General features: G+C 41.5%; 1 long non-coding RNA gene across 1 annotated transcript in view; it reads left to right on the forward strand.

Annotated features, from left to right (window-relative positions):
• Positions 1 to 24,977, forward strand: part of LOC133664938 (uncharacterized) — a 172,291-nt gene that overhangs the window by 106,223 nt on the left and 41,091 nt on the right. The gene's annotated exons all lie outside the window — the stretch shown is intronic.

A 24,977-nucleotide genomic window follows, 5' to 3' on the forward strand; every position in this document is an offset into this window, starting at 1 on the left:
ATGTTCGGTATTTTTTTTCTTCCTTGCTCGCGAATTAGTCCCACCACGATATTGGCTTACCAGCCTCCTGAAATGCCTTCACAGACTCATCCATCAAGGCTAAAGGGGTTGAGGGAGGAAGGCGGCGTTGCTGCAGCAGTGACGTAAAACAGGGGGGATTCATGGATATTAAGAACAAGACCTTAAAAAAATATATTTCCTTGCAGTGCTGGATTAAAGTGGGTGTGTGATAACAACTGAATTCAAGTTTGTGTTCCAATCCAATGTACATTTAAATCAAAATGGTAAATGGGTTATAATTAGAGATGTCCGATAATATCGGACTGCCGATGTTATCGGCCGATAAATGCTTCAAAATGTAATATCGGAAATTATCGGTATCGGTTTCGAAAAGTAAAATGTATGACTTTTTAAAACGCCGCTGTACGGAGTGGTACACGGACGTAGGGAGAAGTACATAGGGCCAATAAACCTTAAAGGCATTGCCTTTACGTGCCGGCCCAATCACATAATATCTACGGCTTTTCACACACACAAGTGAATGCAAAGCATACTTGGTCAACAGCCATACAGGTAGGGATGATGTTTGATAAGAAATTATCGAGTTCGAGCCCATTATCGAATCCTCTTATCGAACCGATTCCTTATCGATTCTATTATCGATTCCAGATAGGTTGTTGTATATGGAAAAAAACACAATATTTGGTTTAAGAAAAGCTCACTTTTATTTTATAAGAAAAAAATTAAATAAAATAAATAAATATTGACTGTTACCCCCCTAAAAAAAAATAAAATATATATATATATATATATATATATATATATATATATATATATATATATATATATATATATAGACTGTTGTTACCTAAAGTACATTAAGTGGGATTTTTCAGAAAAACTAATATATACAGTAACACAAAAACAACCTGTCTCTGTGATCGCTATAAGTGTATAAATAATAATATGGTGTTAAATAAAATCAGTCCCTCGGGCACAAAACTGAAAATAATACAGCTCTCCAAAAAGTGCACTTCTGCTGCTATTGGAACATACTAACTACACACACTATGACACTAAGAACACCACAGTCATCAATCAACAATTTTTCTTCCCTTACATGAGAGCGAAGCCTGGCAATATTTGCATATTGCCTGTTCTGCCCTCACTATACGTGTTGAGGTTATACAGCTTGGGAGACAGCTAACAAACAATCCAAAACGTCTAATAAAGTTCCAAAGCAGATTAATCCATTTAGGCTCTTTATTGTTGTTGATCTTGCTTTGTCTTTTCCTAGCTTTACTTTTGTCTTGCACTGGACTGTTATTTTTTTTTTTTAAACTGAAATACACACAATGACAAATGTATAAGCTATGTGATTCAATTAACATACTGAAATGTAATACACAATATGTAAATATTAGCTTCACACAAATATACAGTACTATCATCAAACAAATACTTCTGAGTGTTGAAACTATTTCGATGGTGGAAATACACGACTGGCAGCCATTTTAAGTTCTCAAAACATCCATTGAAACAGTGCACAAAAACAGTTTTTCAATAAACATCTTACTATCAAATTGAAACACTTGCCACCTTAATATTGAGTTATATAAACAAGTTAAACCGTTTACTTACAGACTTATCTTTTCCAGGCTTGTAGGAGCTAACACAACTTGCCTACTTCTCAATTGTCTCATGAACTGAACTGACGTCGCCAACCCGGAAGTGCCCAAACTAATGACGCGTAGTATTTTCATATCGCCACAAGGTGTCAGTAAGAGTCTACTATCAAATGGGCAGAACATTGCATCCCACAGGGGATTTCCTGTGGGAAGGGATTCGTTTTCAGGGATTCGGATAAAGAACCAACTCTTTTTCTTTACTATAGTGGTCTCGATAATGGGTACCGGTTCTCAAAAGGGATTCGAGTCCGAGGACTCGGTTCTTTTCTTATCAAACAACCGGGAAAACCGGTTTCGAGCATCATCCCTACATACAGGTCACACTGAGGGTTGCCGTATAAACAACTTTAACACTGTTACCAATATGCGCCACACTGTGAACCCACACCAAACAAGAATGACAAACACATTTCGGGAGAACATCAGCACCGTAACACAACATAAACACAACAGAACAAATACCCAGATCCCCTTGCAGCACTAACTCTTCCGGGACGCTACAATATACACCCCCCGCTACTTGGATGGATGGATGGATGGATGTATTATGTTGTGCTAAAATAAACTAAATTATGAATAAATATGTTTCTGAACTAAACTAAACTTTCTTTTATATTGTCATTACTGCCACAAGTGGTGGAAAAGTGTATTTTAACTGAGTACCGCTGCTGCCGATACGGACCACAGCTGAAAACAGATATATTACATTCTACGGAGCGCTCGTGGCCCAACACTGAGCCCTGGCCCTATGGTTAGGAAACACTGGTATACAGTATATTTCATCAACATGCCAGGGACCAAGTCTTTGCAAAGAAACACGCCCAGGGCTCCCACTACTTCAGTCTTATGGTGAGTTTATTTTTCATGCTCATTTTTTTGCTGTTTTTATCTGACACAGATGGAAAGCCGGTCCGTGAAAATAATGCAAACTTTAAACCGGTCCCTGGTGGATAAAAGGTTGGGGAACCCCGATCTAGACCAGTGTTTTTCAACCTTTTTTGAGCCAAGGCACATTTTTTCTGAGAAAATGGCACACCACCAGCAGAAATCATAAACTCAGTTGACAGTAAAAAGTCATTGTCGCAATTGTTGGATATGACTTTAAACCATAACCAAGCATGCATCAATATAGCTCTTGTCTCAAAGTAGGTGTACTGTCACCACCTGTCACATCACGCCATGACTTATTTGGAGTTTTTTGCTTTTTTCCTGTGTGTAGTGTTATAGTTCTTGTCTTGCGCTCCTATTTTGGTGGCTTTTTCTCTTTTTTTGGTATTTTACTGTAGCAGTTTCATGTCTTCCTTTGAGCGATATTTCCCGCATCTACTTTGTTTTAGCAATCAAGAATATTTCAGTTGTCTTTATCCTTCTTTGTGGGGACATTGTTGATTGTCATGTTCGGATGTACATTGTGGACGCCGTCTTTGCTCCACAGTAAGTCTTTGCTGTCGTCCAGCAGTCTGTTTTTGTTTACTTTGTAGCCAGTTCAGTTTTAATTTTGTTCTGCATAGCCTTCCCTAAGCTTCAATGCCTTTTCTTAGGAGCACTCACCTTTTGTTTATTTTTGGTTCAAGCATAAGACACCTTTTTACCTGCATTTACAAAGCAATTAGCCACCGGCTGCCACCTACTGATATGGAAGAGTATTACACGGTTACTCTGCCGTGCTCTAGACCAGTCATTTTCAACCAGTGTGCCGCGGCACACTAGTGTGCCGTGAGAGATCGTCAGGTGTGCCGTGAGAAATTATTTAATATCTCCTAATTAACCATTGTCGGGTGTCCGTGCTATAATAAAGTGCGGCAGATAATGTAATACTCATCTATTTCAGTAGGTGGCAGCAGAGGCCGATAAATACCTGTAATGACAATCGAGTTAGCGGTGCGCATCACGTGACAGTGACAGTTTGGGATCGCAGCAAGAGGAGGCGAGCAAGTGACAGTGATGGAGAAGTTTTTGAGAAGGGAAAATGCGAATGGCGAACAGGGTCCTGGACAAAATTCTGACCCAGATGAAGGCTCTAGTATGGGTGGTCTACAAAATAAAAAAAGACGGTGAGCTCGAGGCAATAAAGCGAAAGCTATCTTTCATTTGGATTGACTTTCACCGGGGATGCGACAGCACCGACTCCGCAGTGCTTGGTGTGGTGGTGAGAAGCTATCCAATAGCGCCATGGTGCCAAGCAAGCTTAAATGCCATCTCCAAACGAAACACCCCGATGGACTATTTTGTACGCTTACGTACAAACAATGAGAAACAGGCAACTTTTCTGAGAAAAACCACAAAGGTAAACAAGAGAGCCCTCAAAGCTTGCTACCTTGTTGTTGAACTCGTAGCTAAATCAAAAAAGTCCCACACTGTGGCAGAAACATTAATACTGCGAGCTTGTAAAGCCATTGTAATAGTAGTGAGTATAAATACATTTAGAAAACTATATTATTAACTATATGTATTATATACTGTGTTAGAGTGTCATTTTGGTTGGTGGTGTGCCGCAGGATTTTGTAAATGTAAAAAGTGTGCCGCGGCTTAAAAAAGGTTGAAAATCACTGCTCTAGACAGCACCGACACTCAACAACAACAACACATAATTTGCAGACTATAATTACTGGTTTGCAAACAATATTTTTACGCGGCACAGTGGTTGAAAAACACTGATCTAGACAACAAGGAAGTTTTTCGAATTTAGATTAAAATCATAATCGGTCCCCTTTAATTGCTCCTAGACACGATTAATCTACAATCAACTCAACACAATTAAATTCTTCGAGATCAATTGATCTGTTGTCATGCCCCATCCCTCCTTTCTGTGAAGCTGCAGATTAGTTGTCTGAAAATTAGCAATACAAAATGTGCTTGACATCAGCGGATGTATTAATGCTGCTCTCCATCAAGCCTCGCTCCCTCGCAGCCACACAGTGCGAGGGAGCAGGCCTCCTAAGCCCGGATCCGGTGGGCTTTGGCGTGTGCTGTTCTGGGGACTCAAGGTAGAGCGGCGGCGAGAGGATCATCAGCTCTTCGCTTCCCAGAGAGATAGGCCAATTTCATATGCGGGGCTCGGCCCCAGGGTCTGAGTGGAGGTGGGCTGGGTCCACCCAGTATCCTGGCTTCATTAATCAACCCGCCATGGCTTACCGGCAAACCCCCTCTCTGCACACTCATAGACAACCCCTCGGATTACATAGAGCCGGCAAAATGTCAGCCCAAATCTGAGTCTTGATGCAGATAATCATTTCAATAATATTTCTCCATTTGTGCCCTCGACACCTGGGGAATAAAGCTTTTCCACTGTCAGGTAGCATAAGACTACAGTTGGTGGGAATACTTGACTCTGAGCCAGATGGCTTAGCCATGCTTGCAGCATATGTTCAACAAGCAGTCCTATGCCAAGCATGCATTAGGTTTTTATTAATTTCCAGCAGGCAGGAATGCATATGTACACTATATTGCCAAAATTATTTGGCCACCCATCCAAATGATGAGAATCAGGTGCCCTAATCCCTTGGCCTGGCCACAGGTGTATAAAATCAAGCACTTAGGCATGGAGACTGTTTCTACAAACATTTGTGAAAGAATGGGCCGCTCTCAGTGATTTCCAGCGTGGAACTGTCATAGGATGCCACCTGTGCAACAAACCCAGTCGTGAAATTTCCTCGCTCCTAAATATTCCAAAGTCAACTGTCGCCTTTTTTATAAGACAATGGAAGAGTTTGGGAACAACAGCAACTCAGCCACCAAGTGGTGGGCCACGTAAACTGACAGAGAGGGGTCAGCGGATGCTGAAGCGCATAGTGCAAAGACTTTCTGCACAGTCAGTTGCTGCAGAGCTCCAAACTTCATGTGACCTTCCAATTAGCCCACGTACAGTACGCAGAGAGCTTCATGGAATGGGCTTCCATGGCCGAGCGGCTGTATCTAAGCCGTACATCACCAAGTCCAATGCAAAGCGTGGGATGCAGTGATGTAAAGCACGTCACCACTGGACTCTAGAGCAGTGGAGACGCCTTCTCTGGAGTGATGAATCACGCTTTTCCATCTGGCAATCTGATGGACGAGTCTGGTTTTGGAGGTTGCCAGGAGAACGCTACATTTCGGACTGCATTGTGCCGAGTGTGAAATTTGGTGGAGGAGGAATTACGGTGTGGGGTTGTTTTTCAGGAGTTGGGCTTGGACCCTTAGTTTCAGTGAAATTAACTTTGAATGTTCCAGGATACCAAAACATTTTGGACAATTCCATGCTCCCAACCTTGTGGGAACAGTTTGGAGCGGGACCCTTCCTTTTCCAACATGACTGTGCACCAGTGCACAAAGCAAAGTCCATAAAGACATGGATGACAGAGTCTGGTGTGGATGAACTTGACTGGCCTGCACAGAGTCCTGACCTGCACCCGATAGAACACCTTTGGAATGAATTAGAACGGAGACTGAGAGCCAGGCCTTCTCGACCAAACATCAGTATGTGACCTCACCAATGCGCTTTTGGAAGAATGGTGGAAAATTCCTACAAACACACTCCGCAACCTTGTGGACAGCCTTCCCAGAAGAGTTGAAGCTGTAATAGCTGCAAAAGGTGGACCCACATCATATGGGTTAGGAATGGGATGGCACTTCAAGTTCATATGTGAGTCAAGGCAGGTGGCCAAATACTTTTGGCAATATAATGTATATTTACCTGAGCGCCACCACTCCGAGACACCCCCGATGCTCCATTCGAACGCCATTAAAGAATGCAAGTATTCTAAGATCCTGTACTCTTTTTAAACAAAGATGCGCTGAAAGTGAAGGTGATTACAGTGTATATTTATATGCACTCGTGGCAATGGATGCTGCAAAGCAAATGACCATTTGGCGGCATGAATATGCTCGGGTACCAGACAAAAGAAACAGTACTGCATGGGAGGGCAAATTTATTCATTACCACTAAGTTGAACTTCCCTTTAACAGCCCGGCGCTCTGCAATCCTGGGAGTTCTCTTCTCAGTGACTTATGGTAGTGCAGAGGGGAGGGAGGAGGGGGGGGGGGGGGGGGGGGGGGGGTGGCGGCGGTGGCGTGCTGAAAATGTCAATAGAAATAGTAAGTGTGAGAGGCAAGGCTTGCCTAATTAGTGCCCATTTAGATTTTATGACGGCTCTGAGATCTGCTCTTCCTGACAGAGAGCACTATAGTTGCATATTGTCCTAGCCTGAGGGAACCATAGGAAAATCCAGATTTATCGTACCTATCATACCAGCATATTTCATTTGCCATTATGAGATGCCATCTTGCAATGATGCCAGATTATTTATTACAGATTAAATTGCGGGATCTGGCTGGTCGAGGAACATTTCAAAGTACCATTCCTCTTATTAACTTCTTCATTATCTGCCCCTCTGTGATCTAAATGCTCCCTTTCTTCCTAGCTGCATTAATAAATATGTTACTGATTGGACCGGACCTGACTGTTTCTCTGCTCCCCGCGTTTGTTTCCCGACGTTAGCGCCGCCGCGACGCAACACAGCTCATCTTTTCGCCCCAATCTGGTTTAATTTCATCGCAGTACTCAAGCTCATAAGTTTCATAATTGAGGATTTTTATGTGGCAGAAAATCACACGGGAAGTTGGAAAATGGGAATTAGGACTCCGCCGCCGTGCAGTCTCCAGACGCTTGACGGGGTTTTATATATTTTTATATATAGGGGAGTGTTTATTTACCATGTCCCTTAAACCCCAGGTTGTTGGCATTTATCCTGTTTACACATCAATATTAAATCCCCACCAAAGCCTTGAGAGTTGCATTTAAGTCATTGTGCGAAGGGGGTATTAAAATGTGCTCCATACTGTGAGGGGAGCTCGTCAGGGAATAGCTGGGCCCTGGACTCCCATTACCCGGCATAAAAGTGTCAGCCACTTTAATTACATTCATACTTTCCCCGGTCCGTTTTATTGCAGCCGCAATCAGATTTCATGCACAGATCTGCTACCTATTTGTCTCCGCCATTGTGACCTCCCTGAGATAAGGACTCAACTTTTTGCCGCTAACTTTGGGTATTTTGTTGTGGTACCCAATTCTTCAGATTACAAGGCTCGCTTAAAATGATTTCATTTTCTCAGAATTCGGCATGCGCTTTGTAACCCGGTGCGCCTAATGTACATATTAATCCTGGTTACGCTTACCGACCTCGGAGCGATTTTATTTAGGACTAGGTGTAATGATAAGTGTGGCCAGTAGATGGCAGTCACACATAAGAGATATGTGTGGACTGCAAGTTGACTGACGCCTGTTCAATAAATGATGCTGTGACCTGCTCAGTGGCCTAGTGCAGTGTTTGTCAACCACTGTGCCGCGCCGTGAGATATTGTCTGGTTTGCCGTGGGAAATCATGCAACTTCACCTAATTGGTCCAAAACATTTTTTTTGCAAGCTTTTGTAGAGCTCGGCAGGGTAACCACGTAATACTCCATGTCAGTAGGTGGCAGCAGGTAGTTAATTGCTTTGTAAAAGTCAGAATGTGTCGGGTGAGACGAGGATGGTTTGTTGTGATCCCAATATGCAGACCACAGTGGGAGGCAATGTGCAGGTAAAAAGGTATGTAATGCTTCAACCAAAAATTAACAAAAGGAAAAAGCAATGAAGCGTAGGGATGGCTATGCAAAACACAAGTAAAACTGAACTGGCTACAAAGTAAACAGAAACAGAATGCTGGACGACAGCAAAAACTTACGGCGTCCACATAGTACATCCGTACATGACATGACAATCAACAGGATAGCAACAACTTAAATAGCCTTGCTTGCTAACACAAAGCAGGTGCGGGGAATGGCGCTCAAAGGAAGATATGAAACTGCTACAGGAAAACACCAACAAAACAGGAAGGGTCACCAAAATAACAGCGCAAGACAAAAACTAAAGCACTACACAGGAAAACCCCAACAAACTCAAAATAAGACGACCTGGTGGCGTTTCATTTTGTTCAACGTTTTCTGCTGGTGGTGTGCCTCCGGATTTTTTTTTTATGGGAAAAAAAACGTGCCTTGCCTCAAAAAAGGTTTGAAAACACTGACCTAGTGGTTAGAGTGTCCGCCCTGAGATCGGTAGGTCGTGAGTTCAAACCCCGGCCGAGTCATACCAAAGACTATAAAACTGGGACCCATTACCTCCCTGCTTGGCACTCAGCATCAAGGGTTGGAATTGGGGGTTAAATCACCAAAAATAATTCCCGGGCGCAGCCACCGCTGCTGCTCACTGCTCCCCTCACCTACCAGGGGGTGATCAAGGGTGATGAGTCAAATGCAGGGGATAATCTCACCACTCCTAATTCTCTCAAAAATCGACCTGCGCTTCGTAACCCAGTGCGCCTAATTTACATATTAATCCCGGTTGTGCTTACCGACCTCGAATCAATTTTATTTGGTACAAGGTGTAATGATAAGCGTGACCAGCAGACGGCAGTTCACACATAAGAGATATGTGTGGACTGCAAGTTGACTGACGCCTGTTCAATAAATGACGCTAGCAAGTACAGGTAAGCAAGCAACACCTAAACTTTGACGTTTCAATGAGAATATAGTACATTACACACGGCGCTCAAATATCCGTCAAAATGTTTTAGTATGTCTTTGGTAAGGTACGAGGGCGCTTCGCTTGTCGGAGCATTACAGCTACCATAGTCAGACGTGCTGTGCTTCAACATGCGGGTATTATTACGGTCTGGGTTTCGCAATATTATGCAAAACCAACTTTTCTTACATAACTGGTAAGTCTCGAAAATGTGTGCGGGTCCGCCATTATAGTCCGCGTCCTAGTGAGTAAGCTCCCTTTTCTCTTTCCTCTTGTTGCGGTGCATTCATCCTCCACTGTTGCCATTTCTAATACAAAGTAGAGAACAGTTCTAAATTATATCCGTGAGTAGACTCGCTATGGAAGCACAAAAAAACTACCGGTACATCAAAGGCGCATCGTGAAGAGATGGTCAGAAAGCGACTTGAAGATGGTCTGTAAAACATCTATGCAACATTTTTGACCAAAAAACCACCATTACATGTTATGTAGACCACAAGGAAGTCCTTTAAATGTTGAAAAAAATCATAAAAAAAACCATTTAATGCACTTTATAATTGCCTTAAATATACCTGAAACCCGTGATCGACAGTGCGCCTTATAATCCGATTCGCCTAATGTACATATTAATCCCGGTTGCGCTTACCGACTTTGAATCAATTTTATTTGGTACAAGTTGTAATGATAAGTGTGACCAGCAGACGGCAGTTCACACATAAGAGATATGTGTGGACTGCAAGTTGACTGATGCCTGTTCAATAAATTACGCTAGCAAGTACAGGTAAGCAAGCAACACCTAAATGTTGATGTTTCAATGAGAATATAGTACATTACTCATGGCGCTCAAACATCCGTCAAAATGTTTTAGTATGTCTTTGGTAAGGTACGAGGGCGCTTCGCTTGTCGGAGCATTACAGCTACCATAGTCAGACGTGCTGTGCTTCAACATGCGGGTATTATTAAGGTCTGTGTTTCGCAATATTATGCAAAACCAACTTTTCTTACATAACTGGTAAGTCTCGAAAATGTGTGCGAGTCTGCCATTATAGTCCGCGTCCTAGTCAGTAAGCTCTTTTTTCTCTATCCTCTTGTTGTGGTGCATTCATCCCCCACTGTTGCCATTTCTAATACAAAGTAGCGAACAGTTCTAACTTATATCTGTGAGTAGACTCGCTATGGAAGCATTAAAAAAAACACTGGTACAACAAAGACGCATCGTGAAGAGATGGTCAGAAAGCGACTTGAAGATGGTCTGTAAAACATCATCAATGCAACATTTTTGACCAAAGAACCACCATTACATGTTATGTAGACCACAAGGAAGTCTTTTAAATGTTGAAAAAAAAAATCATAGTAAGACCCCTTTAATGCGCCTTTTTCATGAAAATATACCTGAATGGACCCCCGTGATCGACAGTGCATCCTATAATCCAAAAATACGGTAATTAGTATTTGGTGAAGTTGACATACTTCATACATCAGTGATAAAAAAAACAACATTAACCAAATCCGCAGCATTAGAATGTCATTCTGATGCGGTGCAATGCCGGTTAGGTGGTGGGTGCACACTTTTATTCTTAGGCTTTTAACACTACGTGAGTTGTGTGGTCCTCTGTTGTCCTCTGTGTTTTTTTATAAATGTAGATTTCTATTTACTGTTTTAATTGGTTTTACCCTTTAAAATCGTTTTAATCATATTTATTTTCATATTGTTTTTATATTTATTTATTTTTTGTTTTTATTCAGTCATTGGTGGAGCTAAGGATAATATTTGAATATTGTTTTTAATATTGTTGTGCAGCACTTTGGAAACATTTTTGTTGTTTAAATGTGCTATATAAATAAAGTGGATTGGATTGGATTGGATTGGTGCGGTACTGGTGTGACCCTGGGTAACTAGCTTTATCAGTATCATGCTTCAAACCCAGCTTTGAAAAGCTGTGCATTACAAAACGAGCTCATTGTAGCCATTAATCCTGACTTCCTCGTTTTGATTAAAAAACAAACATGCTAACAGGTTAGACGTCACAGCACAGTGCAAATTCCAAACGGCTCGCTGAGAGGAGGTATGAAGGAAGGCAATATAGATTTATAAATATCTCCGCAATACCTCCACGGTTTGATTTCACATTTTTGGAAATTGTGGTTATCCTAAATCCTGGGGGTATGGTACTATCAGGTGAGAAAAGTTGCTTTTGCATTATAGGTCCCCTTCAATGCCTAATTCTCATATTTGTGAGGACGTCTATTAATTTATCTCGGCCAGGGGTGTCAAACCTGTTTTCATTGAGGGCCACATCGCAGTTATCGCGGCCCTCAGAGGGCCACTTGTAACAGTCAGTAATATATACTGTATATAGATATAAATTGGCTCATATTATTACACAACTATTTATTATTTCTATATATTTTACGTGCACTGCAAAAAGATATGTGGATTTTAAAGTAAAAGGCAAAATGTTTCCATGAAACTTACGGTGTTTTTTTTTTTTACAGTAGATAAATGAAAATGGAAACACAACATGACTGATTTTACTTTAAAATCTACGGTTGTTGTTTTTACGGTGTATCTGTAAATGTAAAAACCATTCCACAGTTCGGTTTTCTTTACGGTAACATTTTGGTGACTAAGCTACCACTTTTTTACCATAATTTTTACAGTGCACAATTTGATGGATAATTTGCTCAAAAACCATGAGTCCAGCTGGTATTTAAATATTTATTTTTATTTGAACAATTTTTGGAATGTACGACAATATCGTATTTGTTGCAATTTTAGATACAGTTTAAAAAATATGAAATTGCTGGCAGTATATTGGTCTTTTTCTGTCAAAATAAAAAGTTACACATTAAGTAAAAAAAAAAAGATTCATATAAATTCCAGGCTTTTGCAGGCCACTAAACATGTTGGGGCCTTATGTTTGACACCTGGGTGATCATTTTTGCCGCACATTCGATGCCTCATGTTTATATTTGTGAGGACGTCTACTAATTTATCTAGGTGATCCTTTTGCCACCTATTGCTGTGGTAATGTGTTCCTGTGACTCCAGCACAGCTTGGCTGGTCGGGCCGACAGCTGCAGCAGGCGGTGGTTGCGGCTGAATAATGGCACCAGAGATGGTGGAGGAATGGTCCGACTTTATGCTACCGCAAGTAGCTCTGCTGTGTTGTTACAATACATTGAGTATCGTATTTTCCGGATATAAGGCAAACTTAAAATCCTTTTTTTCCCTCAAAACTCGACACAGTGCGCCTTACAACCCGGTGCGCCTATTGTAAGGAATAGTGTAATGATAAGTGTGACCAGTAGATGGCAGTCAAACATACGAGATAAGTGTATATTGCCACTGTGATGGCAATATGTCTCAAGTAAATAACACTAACATTCTATATGTTCCATTGAAAATATAGAACATTACAGACGGCGCTCAAAATTCTATCTACATGTTTTAATACGACTTTGGTAAGCTATGAAGCCGCACCGCTTAAAGGATTGTCGGCGCATTAAACATAGTAGTATTATTATGGTGTGTGTATAAGGTAAGACATATCATCTGGCGTTTTGTTTCGCAATATTATGCAAAAGAAACTTGTGGAAGTTGCCTCCTAGTGGGTGTTGTTGATCACACACTTTCACTTGAGTCCAGCGTTCAGAGTTCCACAAAGCTTTATTGCTCGTTAATGTTCGTAACACGACTCTTGACTTTTCAGTCCGCCTCATCAAATGTTTGTCTCTTCCTTCTCTCCAAGCCCTCCTCCTCCTTCCGCTCCCGACCGCTACTGACAAAGACAACAGGTGATCTGACAACTTGCCCCAGCTGGGCAATCTAATCACCTGTCAGCTGTGTTCCAAAGCCGGCCCTGGCACACCCCGCTCCTGCAGCCAGCGCGCCGACCACGCCCCCCTCCACACAACTTTTCTTACCTTCTGGTACCTGCTGATCCGTATTTGGGATCTGCGTAAATCCTGAAAAATTGCGCGAGTCCGCCTTTGTAGTCCGTGCCGACACCGTAGTCGAAAAGTTTCTTCTTTTTCTCTATCTTCTTGTTATGGGACATTCATCCTCTGCTGTTGCCATTTCTAATATAAAGTAGTGTAAAGTTCTTACTTATATCTGTCAGTAAACTCGCCATGAAAGCGCTAAAACATACCGGTATAGTGAGTTTACATTATTCACCCAAGGAACTGTTGTTGTTTCCGGATGAGGAGGTGCTGCTCCGTTATTGATTGAAGTGAAGTCTGAATGTCTTTAAAACAGTTAGCTCCATCTTTTGACACTTCTTCCACTCCCGTCCTTGCACGCTACACCGCTACAACAAAGATGACGGGGAGAAGACGCTGTCGAAGGTGAGCCACGTAAATAAGACCACCCACAAAACGGCGCATCCTGAAGCGACTGTCAGAAAGCGGCTTGAAGATGATCCGTAAAACATCATCTAAGCAACATTTTGACCAAAGAACCCCCATTACATGTTATGCAGACCACAAGGTAAGTCTTCTACATATAGAAAGAAAACAAATCATAATATGACTCCTTTAACGGCCCCTATAATCCGGTGCGCCTTTTATTTGTAAATAGACCTGACTAGACCCGCTCATCGGCAGTGCGCCTTATAATCGGTGCGCCCTATGGTCCAGAAAATACAGAAATCGAACAAGAGTCTTTCGTATCCTTTTTGATATGCTTGCATGTTTCAATTTAAAAGATTTCAAACAAAATATCACATCATTTTCACATGAAACTCTAATCTGGCTGTGAGTAGGCTACTGTATGAAAACATATTGTTGCGAGTTTCACAAATTATATTTATCTTGGGGGTAATCAGAGTTACTCACATATGCTCCCGCCTCTTCAAAAGTTTTACTTTTCATTGCAGCAACTACTTTCAAACAGGGTGAGCACTGCTTTATCTTTGGCCCCCTGGCCTGTTTTGGCCACGTCCACCTGGTGTTGTCCCGATACCAATATTTTGGTACCGGTACCAAAATTAGTTCGATGTGGTTCTTCTAAATGAAGAACCACAAAAAATTGCATTATTGGCTTTATTTTAACAAAAAATCTTACGGTACATTAAACATATGTTTCTTATTGCAATTTAGTCCTTAAATAAATTAGTGAACATACAAGACAACTTGTCTTTTAGTAGTAAGTAAGTAAACAAACAAAGGCTCCTAATTTAGTCTGCTGACATGCAGTAACATATTGTCATTTATCAATTATTAATCTACTTGATCATTTACTGTTAATATCTGCTTACCTCCTCTTTTAACATGTTCTATCTACACTTCTGTTAAAATGTAATAATCACTTATTCTTCTGTTGTTTGATACTTTACAATAGTTATGGATGATACCACACATTTGGGTATCAATCCGATACCAAGTAGTTACAGGATCATACATTGGTCATATTCAAAGTCTTCATGTGTCCAGGGACGTATTTACTGAGTTTATAAACATAATATACATTTTCAAAAAACAAAAGATGTTGTGATGGCAAAAAAATATTGACCTAAACATAGTAATATCGACTAGATACGGTCTTGTACTTGGTATCATTACAGTGGATGTTAGGTGTAGACCCACCAATGGCGTTTGTTTACATTTTGACGCCGGTGAGCTACGGTATGTAGTGAAGCATGTTTAGCTATTCCTCATGTAAGAAACTTACTTTAATTGTTGCCATGGAGGCGCGGATTAGTGATTTAGAAGTAGCTACAACACTGAAGATGGATGTTAGCCGCATGTCTTAAAGCACCTCTTCCTGAGGGCGTTTCAGTGTCAGTCAGTTTTTAAGCCAAAATGCGTCTGTTCTCCCTTTTCTGTCCACACACTGTGTCTGCTTGTAAGTACTCCGTGTGTGTGCGCTGCCGATCATGCTCCTCTGCTCGTAAACCAGCAATGACACGACGTGACTACGACAGGGGTGCGGGGAGGGGTGGGAGACCGGTACTTTTTAGAGGCTGTATAGTACCGAATATGATTCATTAGTATCGCGGTACTACACTAATACCGGTATACCCTATATCCACCTCACACACTGTATCCCACTCAACCCTCTTTCGTTGTAGAGGAAAGCGCGGCAACATAAATATTTTGGGCCGCATTCAATTCGGCTAGAAGCACCGCCTACTCCTTGTCGAGGAATTCCTTCATTTTGCTCATTATTGTGTCTTCTCATTGAGCAGTGTGCCATCTCAGTCGCATGGCTCATTTAAATATGATTTGCTTACTTAAATATGGGTGTTGACAGGGAGTGGCCAGCTGCACTCCAACATGCGCTCAATTCCACCTTGATTGGGATGTAGAAACAATATGCACACTTAAATACACTACCGTTCAAAAGTTTGGGGTCACATTGAAATGTCCTTATTTTTGAAGGAAAAGCACTGTACTTTTCAATGAAGATAACTTTAAACTAGTCTTAACTTTAAAGAAATACACTCTATACATTGCTAATGTGGTAAATGACTATTCTAGCTGCAAATGTCTGGTTTTTGGTGCAATATCTACATAGGTGTATAGAGGCCCATTTCCAGCAACTATCACTCCAGTGTTCTTATGGTACAATGTGTTTGCTCATTGGCTCAGAAGGCTAATTGATGATTAGAAAACCCTTGTGCAATCGTGTTCACACATCTGAAAACAGTTTAGCTCGTTACAGAAGCTACAAAACTGACCTTCCTTTGAGCAGATTGAGTTTCTGGAGCATCACATTTGTGGAGTCAATTAAATGCTCAAAATGGCCAGAAAAAGAGAACTTTCATTTGACACTCGACAGTCTATTCTTGTTCTTAGAAATGAAGGCTATTCCACAAAATTGTTTGGGTGACCCCAAACTTTTGAACGGTAGTGTACATCCGAAACTGCGCATTTAGTAGGAAATCCAAGCAACTCTTAATACACGAGGCACCTGACTTCTACAATAAACAGGGCGGCATCACACACAAAAAAAAAAATGGAACCCGGAGGGGTGGGGTGGAGGATGGAGGTTCCAGCGGTCAGACTGTTAGTGAACGCCGAAGAGGCAGTGTCACTTACGGTTTCACGGGGAAGCTTCCTGACCTTCTAGGAGGCAAAGCAAGATCCCCCTCTTGTTTATACTCCGCCATGGATCAGTGCGTGGAATATGTCTACATCCTCTCAGCCAATTTCACACAAAGGAGGCGCAGTGTGGGCGGCGGACACAAGCCGTTTCCCCCGGACGATGAGGCCCATCCCTCACTCGCGTCCTCTGTCTGCAGAGCCAGACAGACGGAGACAGTCTATTGCTCCACTGGGCCACAGAACTACTGTATGTCTTTCCTGTGGGCTCTGACTCCTGCTTCGTATTCAGGATCAAAGATTTGTCAATTTATGACCTCTTTTTTTTGCCCGTTAGTAGCTCGTGTTTAAAGGCCTACTGAGACCCACTACTACCGACCACGCAGTCTGATAGTTTATAAATCAATGATTAAATCTTAACATTGCAACACATGCCAATACGGCCGGGTTAACTTATAAAGTGCTATTTTAATTTTGCCGGGAAACTTTCAGTTGAAAACGTCTATGTATGATGACGTTTGCGTGTGACGTCAATGGTTGAAGCGGAAGTATTCGGACACATTGTATCCCAATACAAACAGCTCTGTTTTCATCTCAAAATTCCACAGTATTCTGGACATCTGTGTTGGTGAATCTTTTGCAATTTGTTTAATGAACAATGGAGACTGCAAAGAAGAAAGCTGTAGGTGGGATCGGTGTATTAGCGGCTGGCTGCAGCAACACAACCAGGAGGACTTTGAGTTGGATAGCAGATGCGCTGTCCGACGCTAGCCGCCGACCGCATCGATGATCGGGTGAAGTCCTTCGTCGCGCCGTCGATCGCTGGAACGCAGGTGAGCACGGGTGTTGATGAGCAGATGAGGGCTGGCGTAGGTGGATAGCTAATGTTTTTAGCATAGCTCTGTCGAGGTCCCGTAGCTAAGTTAGCTTCTATGGCGTCGTTAGCAACAGCATTGCTAGGCTTTGCCAGGTACAGCATTAACCGTGTGGTTACAGGTCCAGAGTTTGGTAGTATTGTTGATCTTCTGTCTATCCTTCCAGTCAGGGGCTTATTTCTTTTGTTTCTATCTGCATTTAAGCACGATGCTATCACGTTAGCTCTGTAGCTAAAGTGCTTCGCCGATGTATTGTCGTGGAGGTAAAAGTCACTGTGAATGTCCATTTCTCGACTCTCATTTTCAAGAGGATATAGTATCCGAGGTGGTTTAAAATACAAATCCATGATCCACAATAGAAAAAGGAGAAAGTGTGGAATCCAATGAGCCAGCTTGTACCTAAGTTACGGTCAGAGCGAAAAAAGATACGTCCTGCACTGCACTCTAGTCCTTCACTCTCACGTTCCTCATCCACGAATCTTTCATCCTCGCTCAAATTAATGGGGTAATCGTCGCTTTCTCGGTCCGAATCGCTCTCGCTGCTGGTGTAAACAATGGGGAAATGTGAGGAGCCTTTCAACCTGCGACGTCACGCTACTTCCGGTACAGGCAAGGCTTTTTTTATCAGCGACCAAAAGTTGCGAACTTTATCGTCGATGTTCTCTACTAAATCCTTTCAGCAAAAATATGGCAATATCGCGAAATGATCAAGCATGACACATAGAATGGATCTGCTGTCCCCGTTTAAATAAGAAAGTTTCATTTCAGTAGGCCTTTAAAAACGGCAGTGCAAAAAGGCACAATGTTTTCGTCCTGAGAATGTATTAGTAAGTTTTACAAATTAGTTACCTGTTAGGATGTGTTCACACTTGTCATTTTAGGTACGGTTACTTAAAACAGTGTTTTTCAACCACTGTGAGATACAGTCTGGTGTAGGGCTGGGCGATATGGCCTTTTATTAATATCTCGATATTTTTAGGCCATGTCACGATACACGATATATATCTCGATATGTTGCCTTAGCCTTGAATGAACACTTGATGCGTATAATCACAGCAGTATGATGATTCTATGTGTCTACATTAAAACATTCTTCTTCATACTGTATTAATATATGCTCATTTTAAACTTTTATGCAGAGGGGGAAATAACTAAGTCAATTTACCAAAACTGTATTTATTAAACAGTTATTAAGCAGTGGCACAAACATTCATGTCATTTCAAAACAGAAAGTGCAAAATTGTCAGAGACATTTTAAAACAAGCTATGAGTGCACTTTTGTGCATGATGTCACTAAGTTGACATATCAAAACAAGACTAAATTAAAGTGCACTTTTTGTACAGAACGCAACTACAATAGTTTAAAACAAATAAAGTGCACTTTTGTGCATGATGTCACTAAGTTGACATATCAAAACAAGACTAAATTAAAGTGCACTTTTTGTACAGAACGCCACTACAATAGTTTAAAACAAATAAAGTGCACTTTTGTGCATGATGTCACACAAGATATTTCAATAACTGTCAAATAAAAATGAGCTGCATAATAGGAAATCAAATAGTGTATGTCCTTCGCTATGTGGTAGGTTCCTGCGGACGTTATCTCTTTCTGTTGTTAACTATTTGTTTCATACGGTGTGGCACCGGCCGGAGATGTTGACATGCAGAGTTTCAAGCCCTCTTCATTCTCTAGCAGGTGACTTTTCAAATGATGCTACATTAGTAGAGCTGCTACTTTTAGTAGCGACGCTTTTGCCGCATACTTGACATATTACGGTTGTCTGTTCAACATCTTCCCGCTTGAAGCCAAACCACCGCCAGACGATGGGCTCCGTGCTGTTTTTTTGGGAATTAATTCTTCCTCCATTGTTACCAGTTTCACACCTTCTCTCTCTCGTATTACCACTCGCACCTCTCCGCTAGCACCACAGCTAACATTATCCATTCCGTTACCTCTATGCTCGGCGAGGGCGTATGACATTGCACGCACGACAGTATGTGACGTATGTAAGAAGGTGCGCTTGTTTTATCGCTCTGTGTGAAGGAGATACAAGAAAGAGTGGGAAGAGCCTGTAGTGTAATGCCCCGCAGCTAAAAGCAACTGCGTGAGAACGTATACTCGAATATCACGATATAGTCATTTTCTATATCGCACAGAGACAAACCTGCGATATATCGAGTATATTTGATATATCGCCCAACCATAGTCTGGTGTGCCGTGGGAGGTTATCTAATTTCACCTATTTGGGTTAAAAATATTTTTTGCAAACCAGTAATTATAGTCTGCAAATGATGTGTTGTTGTTGAGTGTCGGTGCTGTCTAGAGCTCGGCAGAGTAACCGTGTTATACTCTTCCATATCAGTAGGTGGCAGCCGGTAGCTAATTGCTTTGTAGATGTTGGAAACAGCAGGAGGCAGAGTGCAGGTAAAAAGGTGTCTAATGCTTGAAACCAAAAATAAACAAAAGGCGAGTGCCGCTAAGAAAATGCATTGAAGCTTAGGGAAGGCTATGCAGAACGAAACTGAAACTGAACTGGCTACAAAGTAAACAAAAACAGAATGCTGGACGACAGCAAAGACTTACTGTGGAGCATAGACGGCGTCCACAATGTACATCCCAACCTGACATGACAATTAACAATGTCCCCACAAAGAAAGATAAAAACTAATGAAATATTCTTGATTGCTAAAACAAAGTAGGTGCGGGAAAAATCGCTCAAAGGAAGACATGAAACTGCTACAGGAAAATACCAAAAAAAAAGAGAAAAAGCCACCAAAATAGGAGCGCAAGACAAGAACTAAAACACTACACACAGGAAAACAGCAAAAAACTCAAAATAAGTCACTGCGTGATGTGACAGGTGGTGACAGTACACCTACTTTGAGACAAGAGTTATAGTCATGCATGGTTGGTTATGCTTTAAAGTCCATCCATCCATCCATCCATTTTTTACCGCTTTTTCCCTTCGGGGTCGCGGGGGGCGCTGGAGCCTATCTCAGCTACAATCGGGCGGAAGGCGGAGTACACCCTGGACAAGTCGCCTCCTCATCGCAGGTGCTTTAAAGTCATATCCAACAATTGTGACAATGACTTTTTACTGTCAACTGAGTTTCGTTTTTTAATATTTCTGCTGGTGGTGTGCCTCAGCATTTTTTCAATGCAAAAAATGGGCCTTGGCTCAAAAAAGGTTTAAAAACACAGACTAAAAACACACTCTAGTCAAGTGCAAACGCAGTCTACAGCCTCCAAGTTGGGTCTCGTGCTGCTATCAAGTTAAAGTTAAAGTACCAATGATTGTCACACACACACTAGGTGTGGCAAAATGATTCTCTGCATTTGACCCATCACCCTTGATCACCCCCTGGGAGGTGAGGGGACCAGTGGGCAGAAGCGGTGGCCGCTCCTGGGAATCATTTTTGGTGATATAACCCCCAATTCCAACCCTTGATGCTGAGTGCCAAGCAGGCCCGGCCCTAACCAATCTGGCGCCCTAGGCAAGATTTTAGGTGGCGCCCCCCCTCATCGGCAGTGAAGTGTATATACTCACAAGAAACCGAATAGCTTTGTCTTTGACTTTTTTTTTTACTTAAAGAAAGCTAATTAACAATCAGAATAGTTAACAAGATAAAAAAAAAAATGGATAAATAAATGAATACAAAAAATAAAAAATGAATATATGAAATACAATGTTTTTTACATACATAAACACAAAATAAAACGTGTCAACAAGTTGCATAAAATAAATTAAAAATACAATATAAATAAGGCACTGCACAAAACAAGATATCAAACCAGTATGACTTTAACAACTATATTACAAAAAAAGGGGATCCTACAGAGTTCTCTATTTGTGCTTTTTAATATTGCATTAACTAGAATGACTTACAAATTACTGTACACCAGGGAGTACTGTAATTACCTAACATTACATTATTATTTTCCATAACAATTTAGCCCCCTCCACAATATCAACCCGACGTTAAAACAGAACTATCTATTTATTGATTAGCAATTGCCGAATCATGTAACATTAGCTTAATGCTAAAAAGCCAGGTTACTATCACATTCTGTAACAGACAAATAATTGCATGTAGGCTAACGTTACCTACCTGCTACCTCTGTCTTTTTCTCGTTTCTCCTCCTCTTCTTTCCTTTTTTTCTTCCCTGGGCACCTGACAGTTTTGGCAGTTTTGACATCTTGTGTTGATTTTTTTATGTGGTGACATCCAAAAAGAGTCATGATACGGAAAGGGAGGGGGCGCACCGTGCCGGGGAGGGGGGGCGTAATGTTGTAACAAATAATATTTCTATTAAATAGGCTTTACTTTGCATTTTAATTAATGTGGGATTATTTTATGTATTTAGAAATAATAGTACCAACTTTTTTTTTTTTTCCTCCAACATTTGTGGCACTGGTGTGGCGCCCCCTGATGGACGGCACCCTTAGCATTTGCCTATACGGCCTATGCCACGGGCCGGCCCTGGTGCCAAGCAGGGAGGTAATGGGGTTTGAACTCACAACCTACCGATCTCAGGGCGGACACTCTAACCACTAGGCCACTGAGTAGGCCAAATGGACTCTCAGTTTCAGTGGCGGGCCATGCGTTTCCCACCTAGGCCTTCAGTGTTGTCCGACTTCAATGATTACTTCTCAAAATACCATCATTTACGCTATATTGCCAAAAGTATTTGGCCACCTGCCTTGACTCACAACTCAAGTTCATCCACACCAGAATCTGTCATCCATGTATTTATGGACCTTGCTTTGTGCACTGGTGCACAGTCATGTCTGAAGAGGAAGGGGCCCGCTCCAAACTGTTCCCACAAAGTTGGGAGCATGGAATTGTCCAAAATGTTTTGGTATCCTGGAGCATTCAAAGTTCCTTTCACTGGAACTAAGGGGCCAAGCCCAACTCCTGAAAAACAGCCCCACACCATAATTCCTCCTCCACTAAATTTCACACTCGGCACAATGCAGTCCAAAATGTAGAGTTCTCCTGGCAACCTCCAAACCCAGACTGGTCCATCAGATTGCCAGATGGAAAAGCGTGATTCATCACTCCAGAGAAGGCGTCTCCACTGCTCTAGAGTCCAGTGGCGACGTGCTTTACACCACTGCATCCCACGCTTTGTATTGGACTTGGTGATGTATGGCTTAGATGGATGGGTGGTTTGAATGGGTGGCCAAATACTTTTGGCAATATAGTGTATATATATGGAGAAATACTATACAGAAACACATTTACGCACTACTGGGCATTGAATCACCACCAACAGTGTACAAAACGGGTTATTTTTGTGGCGCATTTAAAAATCAATAAACCCACATCAGCAATCAAAACATATCTTATGTGGTACTGTCAAAATTCAAATTGCAAAAAACATATTAAACATGAAAAAATACATAAATAAAATATTTGAACTTACAATTTGTAGCACCCATTCGAGCTTCCTGAGTTGGCCGACATCGTCTCACAAGATGTAGTTTCTCTTTGAATATCCTTCTTGAAAATGGCCTTGCAAATATATGTGTTGTCTTGTCTGATCATAAAAGATGCAGACGAGTCGTGTTGGCTGAGTTCTTAAAGTTTACCCCCACAGCGTGCTCGTCAATAACATCCAGCTGCCGGCATGGCTACATTTAACAACCTAAACGGGGCTACTGCGCATGCTCTTCACTACTGTGGCATGCTGGGTAATGAAGTTCTTATGTTACCTAGCTCATAACATCACAATCTATATCTGCCTTAGGCCAGCTAGAAGGCCTTACTGACAACAACTCGTGATCTGATTGACTATGGCAACTGTCTATCAACTGTATGTGCCTGTTCACTTACAGTGCACAGCATTGTTGATTCTGATTTGGTACAGCATGGCAACATAAGCTAGCTGAATTCTGATTGTATAAAAACTCTATAATCTAAAAACAACAGCACTGGAAGGAGCATAATATGACATGAAGAGAATATGAATACTTTTAGATATTTAGGGAAAGTAAATTAAAAATTACTTTGATCTTTAATTATGATCATGATTTCTGGTGATGTTAGGCCAGCAGAGAAGGCCTTGCTGGTCCTGACGGCACACCACTGCTCAGTTCGCACCAAAACACCAGATATCGTGTCACAAAATGCGAGCAAACCCAGGCGATGATTATCAAAACCCAACGGAAAGCTGAGTGAAAAAACACCCAAAGAGTTAAACGTAAGCCTATTATTAAAAAAAGTCTGACTGTTTTCAACAAAGGTGTTGTTTTGCTCATTAGACTTCTGTAGAGTCAACGGAAAGTTTGCAGCATCTGGTAACCTTTTTGTTGCTCAGAAAGGTTGATTATGTCTTCTCATTCACATACTTTTCAAATGTTCTTTTAGTCTGACAATATTTTCGGTATATTGGATAGAATTTTTACCTGACATGTTTCGGCTGTCATCTGCAGTCTTCTTCGAAAGGGTCACCTGACCACTGTGTCGTGTGGCCTATCAGCTGCCAACCAGGGAGACCTGTCAAGTCTACCCGGGTGGCTCCCGCTGCAGCTGGATGCTTAATGGAACCTGGGACTCCCTCTTTCAAAAGTATGTGGTCACCTTTTTATGCTATCCATTACCTTTCTGCTGGTAAATATTACAGCATTAAAAATGTACCCGGACGGCATTGTGTTGTTTTGGAGGCATGCATTTTCAACGTTATGCATGTGCTAACTTTTATATCGATAACAAAAATCCTAGTGTGAACGCTAACCAAACCTCAGTCAAGTGCATATCAAGCATACTTTTTTCATTTTTGGTCCAGAAAAGAGGAATATATTACAAGTGTGAATGCAGTCTTAGTCCTTCTCAAGGTCAAGGTTCAACTTTATTGTCCCCGCGGGGAAATTTGTCTTGGGCACAGTGCATCATTGCTTTCTTAACATACACAAAAACAACAGAACAAAAACACAAGCGCAGACACAACTACAACCAGACAACTAACATTTAAACATCAGAACATGGAGCTTGATAGACATAGATGGCACTTTGATGTAGGCATAAAATCTACAGTATGGAGATAAAGATAAAGTGCCAGTGTACATTGCACTAGAGCTCATAGATAAAGTGCTTTGTGCTAAAGTGCTTAGTTCTAAAGTGCTATGTGCTAAAAAAGTGCTAACCTATGTATTAACATTCTATTGCACCTTGTTGGTCAGCTTAATGGAGGCTGGGACAAATGATAATTTAAGGCGGTTCGATTTGCATAGTGGGACCCGGAGTCTTCTCCCTGATGGCAGGGTTCTATATTCAGGGAAGAGTGGGTGTTGTGAGTTGGAAATAATTTTCTTAGCTTTTTTCCTAACTGCCTGCTCATAGATGCTCTGTATAGGCTCATATTCTTTCCTCCCTACGATTTTCATTGCCGTTTTATGCATGCCGGCCAGTTTGCTTTTTAGCTTAATGGTTAGGTTGCCAAACCATGAGGTGATCCCGTATCTAATGATGCTCTCTACAATGGCACGGTAGAAAATCATCATGATGTGGGTGCTTACGCCGTACAATCTTAATCTTCGCAAAAAATATAGCCTCTGTTGCAGTCTATTGCACAGTTTGTCAATATGTGTCTTCCAACAGAGAAGATTATCAATATGAATCCCTAAATATTTATATGAGGATACCTGGGTGATTTCCTGATTTTTGATGACCACTGGCTTATGGTCAGTCACTTTCCTCGGATCCAAAACCATTTCCTGTGTCTTGGTCACATTTAAAATAAGATAGTTGGTATCACACCACCTAATAAATAGGTCTATCTCGTCTTGGTACACAGAGGGGTCCGTATCCTTGTGTAGAAGGCTTAGGA

Source organism: Entelurus aequoreus, linkage group LG14 (genome assembly GCF_033978785.1).
Source record: "Entelurus aequoreus isolate RoL-2023_Sb linkage group LG14, RoL_Eaeq_v1.1, whole genome shotgun sequence".
In the NCBI taxonomy this organism is placed as follows: domain Eukaryota; kingdom Metazoa; phylum Chordata; class Actinopteri; order Syngnathiformes; family Syngnathidae; genus Entelurus; species Entelurus aequoreus.